General features: G+C 45.6%; 12 non-coding genes across 12 annotated transcripts; all 12 read right to left on the bottom strand.

Moving 5' to 3' along the window:
- Nucleotides 1-2,270: 2,270 nt before the first annotated feature.
- Nucleotides 2,271-2,461, bottom strand: LOC141239497 (U2 spliceosomal RNA). Its single transcript, XR_012304887.1, has one exon. It is a non-coding gene; the product is annotated as a U2 spliceosomal RNA (small nuclear RNA).
- A 1,115-nt stretch (nt 2,462-3,576) lies between these two features.
- On the bottom strand, nt 3,577-3,767 carry LOC141239486 (U2 spliceosomal RNA). The gene has a single exon (XR_012304881.1). It is a non-coding gene; the product is annotated as a U2 spliceosomal RNA (small nuclear RNA).
- A 1,115-nt stretch (nt 3,768-4,882) lies between these two features.
- On the bottom strand, nt 4,883-5,073 carry LOC141239474 (U2 spliceosomal RNA). Its single transcript, XR_012304870.1, has one exon. It is a non-coding gene; the product is annotated as a U2 spliceosomal RNA (small nuclear RNA).
- Nucleotides 5,074-6,188: 1,115 nt separating this feature from the next.
- On the bottom strand, nt 6,189-6,379 carry LOC141239462 (U2 spliceosomal RNA). Its single transcript, XR_012304860.1, has one exon. It is a non-coding gene; the product is annotated as a U2 spliceosomal RNA (small nuclear RNA).
- Nucleotides 6,380-7,494: 1,115 nt separating this feature from the next.
- LOC141239451 (U2 spliceosomal RNA) lies at nt 7,495-7,685 on the bottom strand. Its single transcript, XR_012304849.1, has one exon. It is a non-coding gene; the product is annotated as a U2 spliceosomal RNA (small nuclear RNA).
- A 1,115-nt stretch (nt 7,686-8,800) lies between these two features.
- On the bottom strand, nt 8,801-8,991 carry LOC141239440 (U2 spliceosomal RNA). The gene has a single exon (XR_012304838.1). It is a non-coding gene; the product is annotated as a U2 spliceosomal RNA (small nuclear RNA).
- A 1,115-nt stretch (nt 8,992-10,106) lies between these two features.
- On the bottom strand, nt 10,107-10,297 carry LOC141239428 (U2 spliceosomal RNA). The gene has a single exon (XR_012304827.1). It is a non-coding gene; the product is annotated as a U2 spliceosomal RNA (small nuclear RNA).
- A 1,115-nt stretch (nt 10,298-11,412) lies between these two features.
- On the bottom strand, nt 11,413-11,603 carry LOC141239415 (U2 spliceosomal RNA). The gene has a single exon (XR_012304815.1). It is a non-coding gene; the product is annotated as a U2 spliceosomal RNA (small nuclear RNA).
- Nucleotides 11,604-12,718: 1,115 nt separating this feature from the next.
- On the bottom strand, nt 12,719-12,909 carry LOC141239404 (U2 spliceosomal RNA). The gene has a single exon (XR_012304804.1). It is a non-coding gene; the product is annotated as a U2 spliceosomal RNA (small nuclear RNA).
- Nucleotides 12,910-14,024: 1,115 nt separating this feature from the next.
- On the bottom strand, nt 14,025-14,215 carry LOC141239393 (U2 spliceosomal RNA). Its single transcript, XR_012304793.1, has one exon. It is a non-coding gene; the product is annotated as a U2 spliceosomal RNA (small nuclear RNA).
- A 1,115-nt stretch (nt 14,216-15,330) lies between these two features.
- On the bottom strand, nt 15,331-15,521 carry LOC141239381 (U2 spliceosomal RNA). Its single transcript, XR_012304781.1, has one exon. It is a non-coding gene; the product is annotated as a U2 spliceosomal RNA (small nuclear RNA).
- Nucleotides 15,522-16,636: 1,115 nt separating this feature from the next.
- On the bottom strand, nt 16,637-16,827 carry LOC141239369 (U2 spliceosomal RNA). Its single transcript, XR_012304770.1, has one exon. It is a non-coding gene; the product is annotated as a U2 spliceosomal RNA (small nuclear RNA).
- Nucleotides 16,828-17,665: the final 838 nt, after the last annotated feature.

Here is a 17,665-nt window from a genome sequence, read left to right as displayed (position 1 = left end):
AGCCTCCTTAGAAGACTCCTCTCCCATCTCCACTTCAGACTCAGCTGGATTCTCCTCCACCACATGACCATCTGGACTCTCCGACCAATCCTTGAGAACAATGCTATCCCCAGGCGGGTCCCCAGCAGTGTCCTTGGGCGGATCCCCAGAAGGGTTCCCGGGAGGGTCCTTGGATTTGTCTGTTTGTTCTTCAGGACTGGACCGCTTCGGAGGGGCTCCCCCCCGAGCTGCATCTGCATAGCTGAAGGTCTTTTTTCTCAACGGACAATCCCGAAAAGAGTGCCCAGGGATACGGCAGATATTACAGATCATCTGATTTGGGCAGTTCAGAGTGACATGTCCTTTTTGATAGCACTTCTTGCAAAGAGCGTTCTCCTCCTTGCAGCTCTCAAAGGAATGCCCAAAGTCCATACATTTTCTGCAGAAGATAGGCATCCCTGGATAGAAGAGTCTTCCTCTCTCTCTGCCAATCAGGAAGCTCTGAGGCGGATGAATGAGTCCACCAATTCCCAAACCTTCTCTCAGCTTCACGATGAACTTGTATTTTCCGGTCCACAACCTCTCAGAGTTCATGATTTTGTGAGAAAAGTGGACCTCAGAGCAATAGTTATGCAGAAACGCAGCCACATCCTTTTCAGAGACATGCGGATTGCTCATATGAACCACCACAGACTTCTCTTCTGCCAGGCAGAGGGTCACAAAACACAGTCCTTTAAGATCTTCCTCCTGAAGTCTCAGCTTGATCTGATGGTAAAAATTCTGAGATGCCACTTCAGAGGTCAGGGTAAGCACAAAGCGTCCAGGAGCATCTTGAAGTGCCAGAATGTTCTCCCTTTTCACCTGCAGGATCTCAAGCAGGACCTTCCTCACGAAGAAAGACAGGGAGAACTTGTCACGGGCTCGCTCTTCAACTTCAATCTTGAAAGAGTTCTTGATCTTCAAGTCGCCAGCTCCAGCAGAACGGAGAGTAGCCGATGTCGCCATCGCCATATTCAGATAAGTCGATCGCCTTCTTGGTTCTCTTCAGCACGCACACCCCCTATAGCAGCAGGAGGCTTAAGACAGTAGAACTGCCGATGCCTCAAGGCCGAGGATGCGATAGGCTTTGGAGTCTTCCAGCAACAACACTTGGTCGTAGCCAAAAGGCCGAGAAGCGATAACCAGAATTGGTTTCAAACTACGGAGCCACCCAAGGATCCTAAAAAGTCCATTTGTGGAGATGAGCTCCTGGACTCCCGTTAAGAAGACATGTTGTCAACCTCTAGATCCCTTACATGCCTGCACTTTTCGGCTTGCTGCTGCTGCAATCCACGCGTTTTAGATCTGCATAACTCCACCTCTTTAAACACAGCACCTTCACCCCCTGCTGTTCCCACCCGCCTCAACACCGTTGGAAGGGAGGAGAACCAATTAAGGCGGGGGGTGGGGTGGAACGAGCAGCTGTCTACCCTTAGCAGGAGGGCTCCTGATTACATACCTCTCCTGCTGCTGCTGCTGGCTGTCCAGCAGCAGACTGAAGGTGGCTGCTGCTGTGCACAGGTATATAAAGGCTCAGAGCCTATTATGACACGCGCAGCCAGCGTTCCATTGCCACATTCCATCTACTGCAGGCAGGATACCTGGCTGGCTGAATGTCGCTGAGAAGCTCACAGAGACCGCCATAAGCAACAGTTTAACAGAATGCCACAGACTAATCAACCAAACTTTTTGGGTTGGGTTCTCTTTTATAGTCTGCAGGCATTAAATGAAAGAAGTCAGTGTTCCAGCAGAAGGAGACAACGTTTCAGAAAAGGCATTGTAGCAAACCAAAAAAGAAATTTTAAGCGCAGCAGTGTAACCAGCGCACATACCTGTTAGCTCGGGTGAGTTTAAAAGGCTGCTGTTGATAACAAGGGCATTTGCTAAATAGATGGTGTGTGTGCAACAATATACTGAAAGGTCAATTATATTGTGCAGCTTATCTCACCACCTGTAGTTATTTAGGTGAAAGCTCCAAAATGCTTGCCTAATATGTCTGTTTATCCAAAAGGAAGTAGAAAGGGAGAGCTAGAAAGATAGCATTGCATCACATTACATGGCAATGCAATGCACAGTTGCTGAAGTTGAACCAAAATGAGCTTGTAATCTGGCTTCTGCAACTTTGAACATGAAAAATCCAATGAGGAGAAGAAAAGCAGAGCCAAAGAGTCCATCCCAAAATCCGACAAACAAGCAAAATGAACAAAAAACATTGAATTCAATTCTTTCTGATTTTAGAAACTGCATTAAAGAAGGGGTGCACCGGTCCTGGAGATACTGCAATACCAGGTCAATGCGTGGAGTGGACAGAGCAAGCTCTTTTTCCATCTCCCTGTTCTAAAAATCCATTTAATATATGGTCCCCAGATAGGGGACGTATCAGATATTAAACTGATAAGAACAGATACTACACTTGATCTTAGCCAAAAGGCCGAGAAGCGATAACCAGAATTGGTTTCAAACTACGGAGCCACCCAAGGATCCTAAAAAGTCCATTTGTGGAGATGAGCTCCTGGACTCCCGTTAAGAAGACATGTTGTCAACCTCTAGATCCCTTACATGCCTGCACTTTTCGGCTTGCTGCTGCTGCAATCCACGCGTTTTAGATCTGCATAACTCCACCTCTTTAAACACAGCACCTTCACCCCCTGCTGTTCCCACCCGCCTCAACACCGTTGGAAGGGAGGAGAACCAATTAAGGCGGGGGGTGGGGTGGAACGAGCAGCTGTCTACCCTTAGCAGGAGGGCTCCTGATTACATACCTCTCCTGCTGCTGCTGCTGCTGGCTGTCCAGCAGCAGACTGAAGGTGGCTGCTGCTGTGCACAGGTATATAAAGGCTCAGAGCCTATTATGACACGCGCAGCCAGCGTTCCATTGCCACATTCCATCTACTGCAGGCAGGATACCTGGCTGGCTGAATGTCGCTGAGAAGCTCACAGAGACCGCCATAAGCAACAGTTTAACAGAATGCCACAGACTAATCAACCAAACTTTTTGGGTTGGGTTCTCTTTTATAGTCTGCAGGCATTAAATGAAAGAAGTCAGTGTTCCAGCAGAAGGAGACAACGTTTCAGAAAAGGCATTGTAGCAAACCAAAAAAGAAATTTTAAGCGCAGCAGTGTAACCAGCGCACATACCTGTTAGCTCGGGTGAGTTTAAAAGGCTGCTGTTGATAACAAGGGCATTTGCTAAATAGATGGTGTGTGTGCAACAATATACTGAAAGGTCAATTATATTGTGCAGCTTATCTCACCACCTGTAGTTATTTAGGTGAAAGCTCCAAAATGCTTGCCTAATATGTCTGTTTATCCAAAAGGAAGTAGAAAGGGAGAGCTAGAAAGATAGCATTGCATCACATTACATGGCAATGCAATGCACAGTTGCTGAAGTTGAACCAAAATGAGCTTGTAATCTGGCTTCTGCAACTTTGAACATGAAAAATCCAATGAGGAGAAGAAAAGCAGAGCCAAAGAGTCCATCCCAAAATCCGACAAACAAGCAAAATGAACAAAAAACATTGAATTCAATTCTTTCTGATTTTAGAAACTGCATTAAAGAAGGGGTGCACCGGTCCTGGAGATACTGCAATACCAGGTCAATGCGTGGAGTGGACAGAGCAAGCTCTTTTTCCATCTCCCTGTTCTAAAAATCCATTTAATATATGGTCCCCAGATAGGGGACGTATCAGATATTAAACTGATAAGAACAGATACTACACTTGATCTTAGCCAAAAGGCCGAGAAGCGATAACCAGAATTGGTTTCAAACTACGGAGCCACCCAAGGATCCTAAAAAGTCCATTTGTGGAGATGAGCTCCTGGACTCCCGTTAAGAAGACATGTTGTCAACCTCTAGATCCCTTACATGCCTGCACTTTTCGGCTTGCTGCTGCTGCAATCCACGCGTTTTAGATCTGCATAACTCCACCTCTTTAAACACAGCACCTTCACCCCCTGCTGTTCCCACCCGCCTCAACACCGTTGGAAGGGAGGAGAACCAATTAAGGCGGGGGGTGGGGTGGAACGAGCAGCTGTCTACCCTTAGCAGGAGGGCTCCTGATTACATACCTCTCCTGCTGCTGCTGCTGCTGGCTGTCCAGCAGCAGACTGAAGGTGGCTGCTGCTGTGCACAGGTATATAAAGGCTCAGAGCCTATTATGACACGCGCAGCCAGCGTTCCATTGCCACATTCCATCTACTGCAGGCAGGATACCTGGCTGGCTGAATGTCGCTGAGAAGCTCACAGAGACCGCCATAAGCAACAGTTTAACAGAATGCCACAGACTAATCAACCAAACTTTTTGGGTTGGGTTCTCTTTTATAGTCTGCAGGCATTAAATGAAAGAAGTCAGTGTTCCAGCAGAAGGAGACAACGTTTCAGAAAAGGCATTGTAGCAAACCAAAAAAGAAATTTTAAGCGCAGCAGTGTAACCAGCGCACATACCTGTTAGCTCGGGTGAGTTTAAAAGGCTGCTGTTGATAACAAGGGCATTTGCTAAATAGATGGTGTGTGTGCAACAATATACTGAAAGGTCAATTATATTGTGCAGCTTATCTCACCACCTGTAGTTATTTAGGTGAAAGCTCCAAAATGCTTGCCTAATATGTCTGTTTATCCAAAAGGAAGTAGAAAGGGAGAGCTAGAAAGATAGCATTGCATCACATTACATGGCAATGCAATGCACAGTTGCTGAAGTTGAACCAAAATGAGCTTGTAATCTGGCTTCTGCAACTTTGAACATGAAAAATCCAATGAGGAGAAGAAAAGCAGAGCCAAAGAGTCCATCCCAAAATCCGACAAACAAGCAAAATGAACAAAAAACATTGAATTCAATTCTTTCTGATTTTAGAAACTGCATTAAAGAAGGGGTGCACCGGTCCTGGAGATACTGCAATACCAGGTCAATGCGTGGAGTGGACAGAGCAAGCTCTTTTTCCATCTCCCTGTTCTAAAAATCCATTTAATATATGGTCCCCAGATAGGGGACGTATCAGATATTAAACTGATAAGAACAGATACTACACTTGATCTTAGCCAAAAGGCCGAGAAGCGATAACCAGAATTGGTTTCAAACTACGGAGCCACCCAAGGATCCTAAAAAGTCCATTTGTGGAGATGAGCTCCTGGACTCCCGTTAAGAAGACATGTTGTCAACCTCTAGATCCCTTACATGCCTGCACTTTTCGGCTTGCTGCTGCTGCAATCCACGCGTTTTAGATCTGCATAACTCCACCTCTTTAAACACAGCACCTTCACCCCCTGCTGTTCCCACCCGCCTCAACACCGTTGGAAGGGAGGAGAACCAATTAAGGCGGGGGGTGGGGTGGAACGAGCAGCTGTCTACCCTTAGCAGGAGGGCTCCTGATTACATACCTCTCCTGCTGCTGCTGCTGCTGGCTGTCCAGCAGCAGACTGAAGGTGGCTGCTGCTGTGCACAGGTATATAAAGGCTCAGAGCCTATTATGACACGCGCAGCCAGCGTTCCATTGCCACATTCCATCTACTGCAGGCAGGATACCTGGCTGGCTGAATGTCGCTGAGAAGCTCACAGAGACCGCCATAAGCAACAGTTTAACAGAATGCCACAGACTAATCAACCAAACTTTTTGGGTTGGGTTCTCTTTTATAGTCTGCAGGCATTAAATGAAAGAAGTCAGTGTTCCAGCAGAAGGAGACAACGTTTCAGAAAAGGCATTGTAGCAAACCAAAAAAGAAATTTTAAGCGCAGCAGTGTAACCAGCGCACATACCTGTTAGCTCGGGTGAGTTTAAAAGGCTGCTGTTGATAACAAGGGCATTTGCTAAATAGATGGTGTGTGTGCAACAATATACTGAAAGGTCAATTATATTGTGCAGCTTATCTCACCACCTGTAGTTATTTAGGTGAAAGCTCCAAAATGCTTGCCTAATATGTCTGTTTATCCAAAAGGAAGTAGAAAGGGAGAGCTAGAAAGATAGCATTGCATCACATTACATGGCAATGCAATGCACAGTTGCTGAAGTTGAACCAAAATGAGCTTGTAATCTGGCTTCTGCAACTTTGAACATGAAAAATCCAATGAGGAGAAGAAAAGCAGAGCCAAAGAGTCCATCCCAAAATCCGACAAACAAGCAAAATGAACAAAAAACATTGAATTCAATTCTTTCTGATTTTAGAAACTGCATTAAAGAAGGGGTGCACCGGTCCTGGAGATACTGCAATACCAGGTCAATGCGTGGAGTGGACAGAGCAAGCTCTTTTTCCATCTCCCTGTTCTAAAAATCCATTTAATATATGGTCCCCAGATAGGGGACGTATCAGATATTAAACTGATAAGAACAGATACTACACTTGATCTTAGCCAAAAGGCCGAGAAGCGATAACCAGAATTGGTTTCAAACTACGGAGCCACCCAAGGATCCTAAAAAGTCCATTTGTGGAGATGAGCTCCTGGACTCCCGTTAAGAAGACATGTTGTCAACCTCTAGATCCCTTACATGCCTGCACTTTTCGGCTTGCTGCTGCTGCAATCCACGCGTTTTAGATCTGCATAACTCCACCTCTTTAAACACAGCACCTTCACCCCCTGCTGTTCCCACCCGCCTCAACACCGTTGGAAGGGAGGAGAACCAATTAAGGCGGGGGGTGGGGTGGAACGAGCAGCTGTCTACCCTTAGCAGGAGGGCTCCTGATTACATACCTCTCCTGCTGCTGCTGCTGCTGGCTGTCCAGCAGCAGACTGAAGGTGGCTGCTGCTGTGCACAGGTATATAAAGGCTCAGAGCCTATTATGACACGCGCAGCCAGCGTTCCATTGCCACATTCCATCTACTGCAGGCAGGATACCTGGCTGGCTGAATGTCGCTGAGAAGCTCACAGAGACCGCCATAAGCAACAGTTTAACAGAATGCCACAGACTAATCAACCAAACTTTTTGGGTTGGGTTCTCTTTTATAGTCTGCAGGCATTAAATGAAAGAAGTCAGTGTTCCAGCAGAAGGAGACAACGTTTCAGAAAAGGCATTGTAGCAAACCAAAAAAGAAATTTTAAGCGCAGCAGTGTAACCAGCGCACATACCTGTTAGCTCGGGTGAGTTTAAAAGGCTGCTGTTGATAACAAGGGCATTTGCTAAATAGATGGTGTGTGTGCAACAATATACTGAAAGGTCAATTATATTGTGCAGCTTATCTCACCACCTGTAGTTATTTAGGTGAAAGCTCCAAAATGCTTGCCTAATATGTCTGTTTATCCAAAAGGAAGTAGAAAGGGAGAGCTAGAAAGATAGCATTGCATCACATTACATGGCAATGCAATGCACAGTTGCTGAAGTTGAACCAAAATGAGCTTGTAATCTGGCTTCTGCAACTTTGAACATGAAAAATCCAATGAGGAGAAGAAAAGCAGAGCCAAAGAGTCCATCCCAAAATCCGACAAACAAGCAAAATGAACAAAAAACATTGAATTCAATTCTTTCTGATTTTAGAAACTGCATTAAAGAAGGGGTGCACCGGTCCTGGAGATACTGCAATACCAGGTCAATGCGTGGAGTGGACAGAGCAAGCTCTTTTTCCATCTCCCTGTTCTAAAAATCCATTTAATATATGGTCCCCAGATAGGGGACGTATCAGATATTAAACTGATAAGAACAGATACTACACTTGATCTTAGCCAAAAGGCCGAGAAGCGATAACCAGAATTGGTTTCAAACTACGGAGCCACCCAAGGATCCTAAAAAGTCCATTTGTGGAGATGAGCTCCTGGACTCCCGTTAAGAAGACATGTTGTCAACCTCTAGATCCCTTACATGCCTGCACTTTTCGGCTTGCTGCTGCTGCAATCCACGCGTTTTAGATCTGCATAACTCCACCTCTTTAAACACAGCACCTTCACCCCCTGCTGTTCCCACCCGCCTCAACACCGTTGGAAGGGAGGAGAACCAATTAAGGCGGGGGGTGGGGTGGAACGAGCAGCTGTCTACCCTTAGCAGGAGGGCTCCTGATTACATACCTCTCCTGCTGCTGCTGCTGCTGGCTGTCCAGCAGCAGACTGAAGGTGGCTGCTGCTGTGCACAGGTATATAAAGGCTCAGAGCCTATTATGACACGCGCAGCCAGCGTTCCATTGCCACATTCCATCTACTGCAGGCAGGATACCTGGCTGGCTGAATGTCGCTGAGAAGCTCACAGAGACCGCCATAAGCAACAGTTTAACAGAATGCCACAGACTAATCAACCAAACTTTTTGGGTTGGGTTCTCTTTTATAGTCTGCAGGCATTAAATGAAAGAAGTCAGTGTTCCAGCAGAAGGAGACAACGTTTCAGAAAAGGCATTGTAGCAAACCAAAAAAGAAATTTTAAGCGCAGCAGTGTAACCAGCGCACATACCTGTTAGCTCGGGTGAGTTTAAAAGGCTGCTGTTGATAACAAGGGCATTTGCTAAATAGATGGTGTGTGTGCAACAATATACTGAAAGGTCAATTATATTGTGCAGCTTATCTCACCACCTGTAGTTATTTAGGTGAAAGCTCCAAAATGCTTGCCTAATATGTCTGTTTATCCAAAAGGAAGTAGAAAGGGAGAGCTAGAAAGATAGCATTGCATCACATTACATGGCAATGCAATGCACAGTTGCTGAAGTTGAACCAAAATGAGCTTGTAATCTGGCTTCTGCAACTTTGAACATGAAAAATCCAATGAGGAGAAGAAAAGCAGAGCCAAAGAGTCCATCCCAAAATCCGACAAACAAGCAAAATGAACAAAAAACATTGAATTCAATTCTTTCTGATTTTAGAAACTGCATTAAAGAAGGGGTGCACCGGTCCTGGAGATACTGCAATACCAGGTCAATGCGTGGAGTGGACAGAGCAAGCTCTTTTTCCATCTCCCTGTTCTAAAAATCCATTTAATATATGGTCCCCAGATAGGGGACGTATCAGATATTAAACTGATAAGAACAGATACTACACTTGATCTTAGCCAAAAGGCCGAGAAGCGATAACCAGAATTGGTTTCAAACTACGGAGCCACCCAAGGATCCTAAAAAGTCCATTTGTGGAGATGAGCTCCTGGACTCCCGTTAAGAAGACATGTTGTCAACCTCTAGATCCCTTACATGCCTGCACTTTTCGGCTTGCTGCTGCTGCAATCCACGCGTTTTAGATCTGCATAACTCCACCTCTTTAAACACAGCACCTTCACCCCCTGCTGTTCCCACCCGCCTCAACACCGTTGGAAGGGAGGAGAACCAATTAAGGCGGGGGGTGGGGTGGAACGAGCAGCTGTCTACCCTTAGCAGGAGGGCTCCTGATTACATACCTCTCCTGCTGCTGCTGCTGCTGGCTGTCCAGCAGCAGACTGAAGGTGGCTGCTGCTGTGCACAGGTATATAAAGGCTCAGAGCCTATTATGACACGCGCAGCCAGCGTTCCATTGCCACATTCCATCTACTGCAGGCAGGATACCTGGCTGGCTGAATGTCGCTGAGAAGCTCACAGAGACCGCCATAAGCAACAGTTTAACAGAATGCCACAGACTAATCAACCAAACTTTTTGGGTTGGGTTCTCTTTTATAGTCTGCAGGCATTAAATGAAAGAAGTCAGTGTTCCAGCAGAAGGAGACAACGTTTCAGAAAAGGCATTGTAGCAAACCAAAAAAGAAATTTTAAGCGCAGCAGTGTAACCAGCGCACATACCTGTTAGCTCGGGTGAGTTTAAAAGGCTGCTGTTGATAACAAGGGCATTTGCTAAATAGATGGTGTGTGTGCAACAATATACTGAAAGGTCAATTATATTGTGCAGCTTATCTCACCACCTGTAGTTATTTAGGTGAAAGCTCCAAAATGCTTGCCTAATATGTCTGTTTATCCAAAAGGAAGTAGAAAGGGAGAGCTAGAAAGATAGCATTGCATCACATTACATGGCAATGCAATGCACAGTTGCTGAAGTTGAACCAAAATGAGCTTGTAATCTGGCTTCTGCAACTTTGAACATGAAAAATCCAATGAGGAGAAGAAAAGCAGAGCCAAAGAGTCCATCCCAAAATCCGACAAACAAGCAAAATGAACAAAAAACATTGAATTCAATTCTTTCTGATTTTAGAAACTGCATTAAAGAAGGGGTGCACCGGTCCTGGAGATACTGCAATACCAGGTCAATGCGTGGAGTGGACAGAGCAAGCTCTTTTTCCATCTCCCTGTTCTAAAAATCCATTTAATATATGGTCCCCAGATAGGGGACGTATCAGATATTAAACTGATAAGAACAGATACTACACTTGATCTTAGCCAAAAGGCCGAGAAGCGATAACCAGAATTGGTTTCAAACTACGGAGCCACCCAAGGATCCTAAAAAGTCCATTTGTGGAGATGAGCTCCTGGACTCCCGTTAAGAAGACATGTTGTCAACCTCTAGATCCCTTACATGCCTGCACTTTTCGGCTTGCTGCTGCTGCAATCCACGCGTTTTAGATCTGCATAACTCCACCTCTTTAAACACAGCACCTTCACCCCCTGCTGTTCCCACCCGCCTCAACACCGTTGGAAGGGAGGAGAACCAATTAAGGCGGGGGGTGGGGTGGAACGAGCAGCTGTCTACCCTTAGCAGGAGGGCTCCTGATTACATACCTCTCCTGCTGCTGCTGCTGCTGGCTGTCCAGCAGCAGACTGAAGGTGGCTGCTGCTGTGCACAGGTATATAAAGGCTCAGAGCCTATTATGACACGCGCAGCCAGCGTTCCATTGCCACATTCCATCTACTGCAGGCAGGATACCTGGCTGGCTGAATGTCGCTGAGAAGCTCACAGAGACCGCCATAAGCAACAGTTTAACAGAATGCCACAGACTAATCAACCAAACTTTTTGGGTTGGGTTCTCTTTTATAGTCTGCAGGCATTAAATGAAAGAAGTCAGTGTTCCAGCAGAAGGAGACAACGTTTCAGAAAAGGCATTGTAGCAAACCAAAAAAGAAATTTTAAGCGCAGCAGTGTAACCAGCGCACATACCTGTTAGCTCGGGTGAGTTTAAAAGGCTGCTGTTGATAACAAGGGCATTTGCTAAATAGATGGTGTGTGTGCAACAATATACTGAAAGGTCAATTATATTGTGCAGCTTATCTCACCACCTGTAGTTATTTAGGTGAAAGCTCCAAAATGCTTGCCTAATATGTCTGTTTATCCAAAAGGAAGTAGAAAGGGAGAGCTAGAAAGATAGCATTGCATCACATTACATGGCAATGCAATGCACAGTTGCTGAAGTTGAACCAAAATGAGCTTGTAATCTGGCTTCTGCAACTTTGAACATGAAAAATCCAATGAGGAGAAGAAAAGCAGAGCCAAAGAGTCCATCCCAAAATCCGACAAACAAGCAAAATGAACAAAAAACATTGAATTCAATTCTTTCTGATTTTAGAAACTGCATTAAAGAAGGGGTGCACCGGTCCTGGAGATACTGCAATACCAGGTCAATGCGTGGAGTGGACAGAGCAAGCTCTTTTTCCATCTCCCTGTTCTAAAAATCCATTTAATATATGGTCCCCAGATAGGGGACGTATCAGATATTAAACTGATAAGAACAGATACTACACTTGATCTTAGCCAAAAGGCCGAGAAGCGATAACCAGAATTGGTTTCAAACTACGGAGCCACCCAAGGATCCTAAAAAGTCCATTTGTGGAGATGAGCTCCTGGACTCCCGTTAAGAAGACATGTTGTCAACCTCTAGATCCCTTACATGCCTGCACTTTTCGGCTTGCTGCTGCTGCAATCCACGCGTTTTAGATCTGCATAACTCCACCTCTTTAAACACAGCACCTTCACCCCCTGCTGTTCCCACCCGCCTCAACACCGTTGGAAGGGAGGAGAACCAATTAAGGCGGGGGGTGGGGTGGAACGAGCAGCTGTCTACCCTTAGCAGGAGGGCTCCTGATTACATACCTCTCCTGCTGCTGCTGCTGCTGGCTGTCCAGCAGCAGACTGAAGGTGGCTGCTGCTGTGCACAGGTATATAAAGGCTCAGAGCCTATTATGACACGCGCAGCCAGCGTTCCATTGCCACATTCCATCTACTGCAGGCAGGATACCTGGCTGGCTGAATGTCGCTGAGAAGCTCACAGAGACCGCCATAAGCAACAGTTTAACAGAATGCCACAGACTAATCAACCAAACTTTTTGGGTTGGGTTCTCTTTTATAGTCTGCAGGCATTAAATGAAAGAAGTCAGTGTTCCAGCAGAAGGAGACAACGTTTCAGAAAAGGCATTGTAGCAAACCAAAAAAGAAATTTTAAGCGCAGCAGTGTAACCAGCGCACATACCTGTTAGCTCGGGTGAGTTTAAAAGGCTGCTGTTGATAACAAGGGCATTTGCTAAATAGATGGTGTGTGTGCAACAATATACTGAAAGGTCAATTATATTGTGCAGCTTATCTCACCACCTGTAGTTATTTAGGTGAAAGCTCCAAAATGCTTGCCTAATATGTCTGTTTATCCAAAAGGAAGTAGAAAGGGAGAGCTAGAAAGATAGCATTGCATCACATTACATGGCAATGCAATGCACAGTTGCTGAAGTTGAACCAAAATGAGCTTGTAATCTGGCTTCTGCAACTTTGAACATGAAAAATCCAATGAGGAGAAGAAAAGCAGAGCCAAAGAGTCCATCCCAAAATCCGACAAACAAGCAAAATGAACAAAAAACATTGAATTCAATTCTTTCTGATTTTAGAAACTGCATTAAAGAAGGGGTGCACCGGTCCTGGAGATACTGCAATACCAGGTCAATGCGTGGAGTGGACAGAGCAAGCTCTTTTTCCATCTCCCTGTTCTAAAAATCCATTTAATATATGGTCCCCAGATAGGGGACGTATCAGATATTAAACTGATAAGAACAGATACTACACTTGATCTTAGCCAAAAGGCCGAGAAGCGATAACCAGAATTGGTTTCAAACTACGGAGCCACCCAAGGATCCTAAAAAGTCAATTTGTGGAGATGAGCTCCTGGACTCCCGTTAAGAAGACATGTTGTCAACCTCTAGATCCCTTACATGCCTGCACTTTTCGGCTTGCTGCTGCTGCAATCCACACGTTTTAGATCTGCATAACTCCACCTCTTTAAACACAGCACCTTCACCCCCTGCTGTTCCCACCCGCCTCAACACCGTTGGAAGGGAGGAGAACCAATTAAGGCGGGGGGTGGGGTGGAACGAGCAGCTGTCTACCCTTAGCAGGAGGGCTCCTGATTACATACCTCTCCTGCTGCTGCTGCTGCTGGCTGTCCAGCAGCAGACTGAAGGTGGCTGCTGCTGTGCACAGGTATATAAAGGCTCAGAGCCTATTATGACACGCGCAGCCAGCGTTCCATTGCCACATTCCATCTACTGCAGGCAGGATACCTGGCTGGCTGAATGTCGCTGAGAAGCTCACAGAGACCGCCATAAGCAACAGTTTAACAGAATGCCACAGACTAATCAACCAAACTTTTTGGGTTGGGTTCTCTTTTATAGTCTGCAGGCATTAAATGAAAGAAGTCAGTGTTCCAGCAGAAGGAGACAACGTTTCAGAAAAGGCATTGTAGCAAACCAAAAAAGAAATTTTAAGCGCAGCAGTGTAACCAGCGCACATACCTGTTAGCTCGGGTGAGTTTAAAAGGCTGCTGTTGATAACAAGGGCATTTGCTAAATAGATGGTGTGTGTGCAACAATATACTGAAAGGTCAATTATATTGTGCAGCTTATCTCACCACCTGTAGTTATTTAGGTGAAAGCTCCAAAATGCTTGCCTAATATGTCTGTTTATCCAAAAGGAAGTAGAAAGGGAGAGCTAGAAAGATAGCATTGCATCACATTACATGGCAATGCAATGCACAGTTGCTGAAGTTGAACCAAAATGAGCTTGTAATCTGGCTTCTGCAACTTTGAACATGAAAAATCCAATGAGGAGAAGAAAAGCAGAGCCAAAGAGTCCATCCCAAAATCCGACAAACAAGCAAAATGAACAAAAAACATTGAATTCAATTCTTTCTGATTTTAGAAACTGCATTAAAGAAGGGGTGCACCGGTCCTGGAGATACTGCAATACCAGGTCAATGCGTGGAGTGGACAGAGCAAGCTCTTTTTCCATCTCCCTGTTCTAAAAATCCATTTAATATATGGTCCCCAGATAGGGGACGTATCAGATATTAAACTGATAAGAACAGATACTACACTTGATCTTAGCCAAAAGGCCGAGAAGCGATAACCAGAATTGGTTTCAAACTACGGAGCCACCCAAGGATCCTAAAAAGTCCATTTGTGGAGATGAGCTCCTGGACTCCCGTTAAGAAGACATGTTGTCAACCTCTAGATCCCTTACATGCCTGCACTTTTCGGCTTGCTGCTGCTGCAATCCACGCGTTTTAGATCTGCATAACTCCACCTCTTTAAACACAGCACCTTCACCCCCTGCTGTTCCCACCCGCCTCAACACCGTTGGAAGGGAGGAGAACCAATTAAGGCGGGGGGTGGGGTGGAACGAGCAGCTGTCTACCCTTAGCAGGAGGGCTCCTGATTACATACCTCTCCTGCTGCTGCTGCTGCTGGCTGTCCAGCAGCAGACTGAAGGTGGCTGCTGCTGTGCACAGGTATATAAAGGCTCAGAGCCTATTATGACACGCGCAGCCAGCGTTCCATTGCCACATTCCATCTACTGCAGGCAGGATACCTGGCTGGCTGAATGTCGCTGAGAAGCTCACAGAGACCGCCATAAGCAACAGTTTAACAGAATGCCACAGACTAATCAACCAAACTTTTTGGGTTGGGTTCTCTTTTATAGTCTGCAGGCATTAAATGAAAGAAGTCAGTGTTCCAGCAGAAGGAGACAACGTTTCAGAAAAGGCATTGTAGCAAACCAAAAAAGAAATTTTAAGCGCAGCAGTGTAACCAGCGCACATACCTGTTAGCTCGGGTGAGTTTAAAAGGCTGCTGTTGATAACAAGGGCATTTGCTAAATAGATGGTGTGTGTGCAACAATATACTGAAAGGTCAATTATATTGTGCAGCTTATCTCACCACCTGTAGTTATTTAGGTGAAAGCTCCAAAATGCTTGCCTAATATGTCTGTTTATCCAAAAGGAAGTAGAAAGGGAGAGCTAGAAAGATAGCATTGCATCACATTACATGGCAATGCAATGCACAGTTGCTGAAGTTGAACCAAAATGAGCTTGTAATCTGGCTTCTGCAACTTTGAACATGAAAAATCCAATGAGGAGAAGAAAAGCAGAGCCAAAGAGTCCATCCCAAAATCCGACAAACAAGCAAAATGAACAAAAAACATTGAATTCAATTCTTTCTGATTTTAGAAACTGCATTAAAGAAGGGGTGCACCGGTCCTGGAGATACTGCAATACCAGGTCAATGCGTGGAGTGGACAGAGCAAGCTCTTTTTCCATCTCCCTGTTCTAAAAATCCATTTAATATATGGTCCCCAGATAGGGGACGTATCAGATATTAAACTGATAAGAACAGATACTACACTTGATCTTAGCCAAAAGGCCGAGAAGCGATAACCAGAATTGGTTTCAAACTACGGAGCCACCCAAGGATCCTAAAAAGTCCATTTGTGGAGATGAGCTCCTGGACTCCCGTTAAGAAGACATGTTGTCAACCTCTAGATCCCTTACATGCCTGCACTTTTCGGCTTGCTGCTGCTGCAATCCACGCGTTTTAGATCTGCATAACTCCACCTCTTTAAACACAGCACCTTCACCCCCTGCTGTTCCCACCCGCCTCAACACCGTTGGAAGGGAGGAGAACCAATTAAGGCGGGGGGTGGGGTGGAACGAGCAGCTGTCTACCCTTAGCAGGAGGGCTCCTGATTACATACCTCTCCTGCTGCTGCTGCTGCTGGCTGTCCAGCAGCAGACTGAAGGTGGCTGCTGCTGTGCACAGGTATATAAAGGCTCAGAGCCTATTATGACACGCGCAGCCAGCGTTCCATTGCCACATTCCATCTACTGCAGGCAGGATACCTGGCTGGCTGAATGTCGCTGAGAAGCTCACAGAGACCGCCATAAGCAACAGTTTAACAGAATGCCACAGACTAATCAACCAAACTTTTTGGGTTGGGTTCTCTTTTATAGTCTGCAGGCATTAAATGAAAGAAGTCAGTGTTCCAGCAGAAGGAGACAACGTTTCAGAAAAGGCATTGTAGCAAACCAAAAAAGAAATTTTAAGCGCAGCAGTGTAACCAGCGCACATACCTGTTAGCTCGGGTGAGTTTAAAAGGCTGCTGTTGATAACAAGGGCATTTGCTAAATAGATGGTGTGTGTGCAACAATATACTGAAAGGTCAATTATATTGTGCAGCTTATCTCACCACCTGTAGTTATTTAGGTGAAAGCTCCAAAATGCTTGCCTAATATGTCTGTTTATCCAAAAGGAAGTAGAAAGGGAGAGCTAGAAAGATAGCATTGCATCACATTACATGGCAATGCAATGCACAGTTGCTGAAGTTGAACCAAAATGAGCTTGTAATCTGGCTTCTGCAACTTTGAACATGAAAAATCCAATGAGGAGAAGAAAAGCAGAGCCAAAGAGTCCATCCCAAAATCCGACAAACAAGCAAAATGAACAAAAAACATTGAATTCAATTCTTTCTGATTTTAGAAACTGCATTAAAGAAGGGGTGCACCGGTCCTGGAGATACTGCAATACCAGGTCAATGCGTGGAGTGGACAGAGCAAGCTCTTTTTCCATCTCCCTGTTCTAAAAATCCATTTAATATATGGTCCCCAGATAGGGGACGTATCAGATATTAAACTGATAAGAACAGATACTACACTTGATCTTAGCCAAAAGGCCGAGAAGCGATAACCAGAATTGGTTTCAAACTACGGAGCCACCCAAGGATCCTAAAAAGTCCATTTGTGGAGATGAGCTCCTGGACTCCCGTTAAGAAGACATGTTGTCAACCTCTAGATCCCTTACCTGCCTGCACTTTTCGGCTTGCTGCTGCTGCAATCCACGCGTTTTAGATCTGCATAACTCCACCTCTTTAAACACAGCACCTTCACCCCCTGCTGTTCCCACCCGCCTCAACACCGTTGGAAGGGAGGAGAACCAATTAAGGCGGGGGGTGGGGTGGAACGAGCAGCTGTCTACCCTTAGCAGGAGGGCTCCTGATTACATACCTCTCCTGCTGCTGCTGCTGCTGGGCTGTCCAGCAGCAGACTGAAGGTGGCTGCTGCTGTGCACAGGTATATAAAGGCTCAGAGCCTATTATGACACGCGCAGCCAGCGTTCCATTGCCACATTCCATCTACTGCAGGCAGGATACCTGGCTGGCTGAATGTCGCTGAGAAGCTCACAGAGACCGCCATAAGCAACAGTTTAACAGAATGCCACAGACTAATCAACCAAACTTTTTGGGTTGGGTTCTCTTTTATAGTCTGCAGGCATTAAATGAAAGAAGTCAGTGTTCCAGCAGAAGGAGACAACGTTTCAGAAAAGGCATTGTAGCAAACCAAAAAAGAAATTTTAAGCGCAGCAGTGTAACCAGCGCACATACCTGTTAGCTCGGGTGAGTTTAAAAGGCTGCTGTTGATAACAAGGGATTGGCTAAATAGATGGTGTGTGTGCAACAATATACTGAAAGGTCAATTATATTGTGCAGCTTATCTCACCACCTGTAGTTATTTAGGTGAAAGCTC

This window comes from Phyllobates terribilis, unplaced genomic scaffold, assembly GCF_046119375.1.
Source record: "Phyllobates terribilis strain yellow unplaced genomic scaffold, ASM4611937v1 Scaffold_769__1_contigs__length_694716, whole genome shotgun sequence".
In the NCBI taxonomy this organism is placed as follows: Eukaryota; Metazoa; Chordata; class Amphibia; order Anura; family Dendrobatidae; genus Phyllobates; species Phyllobates terribilis.
This window is presented reverse-complemented; position numbering and strand designations above follow the sequence as displayed.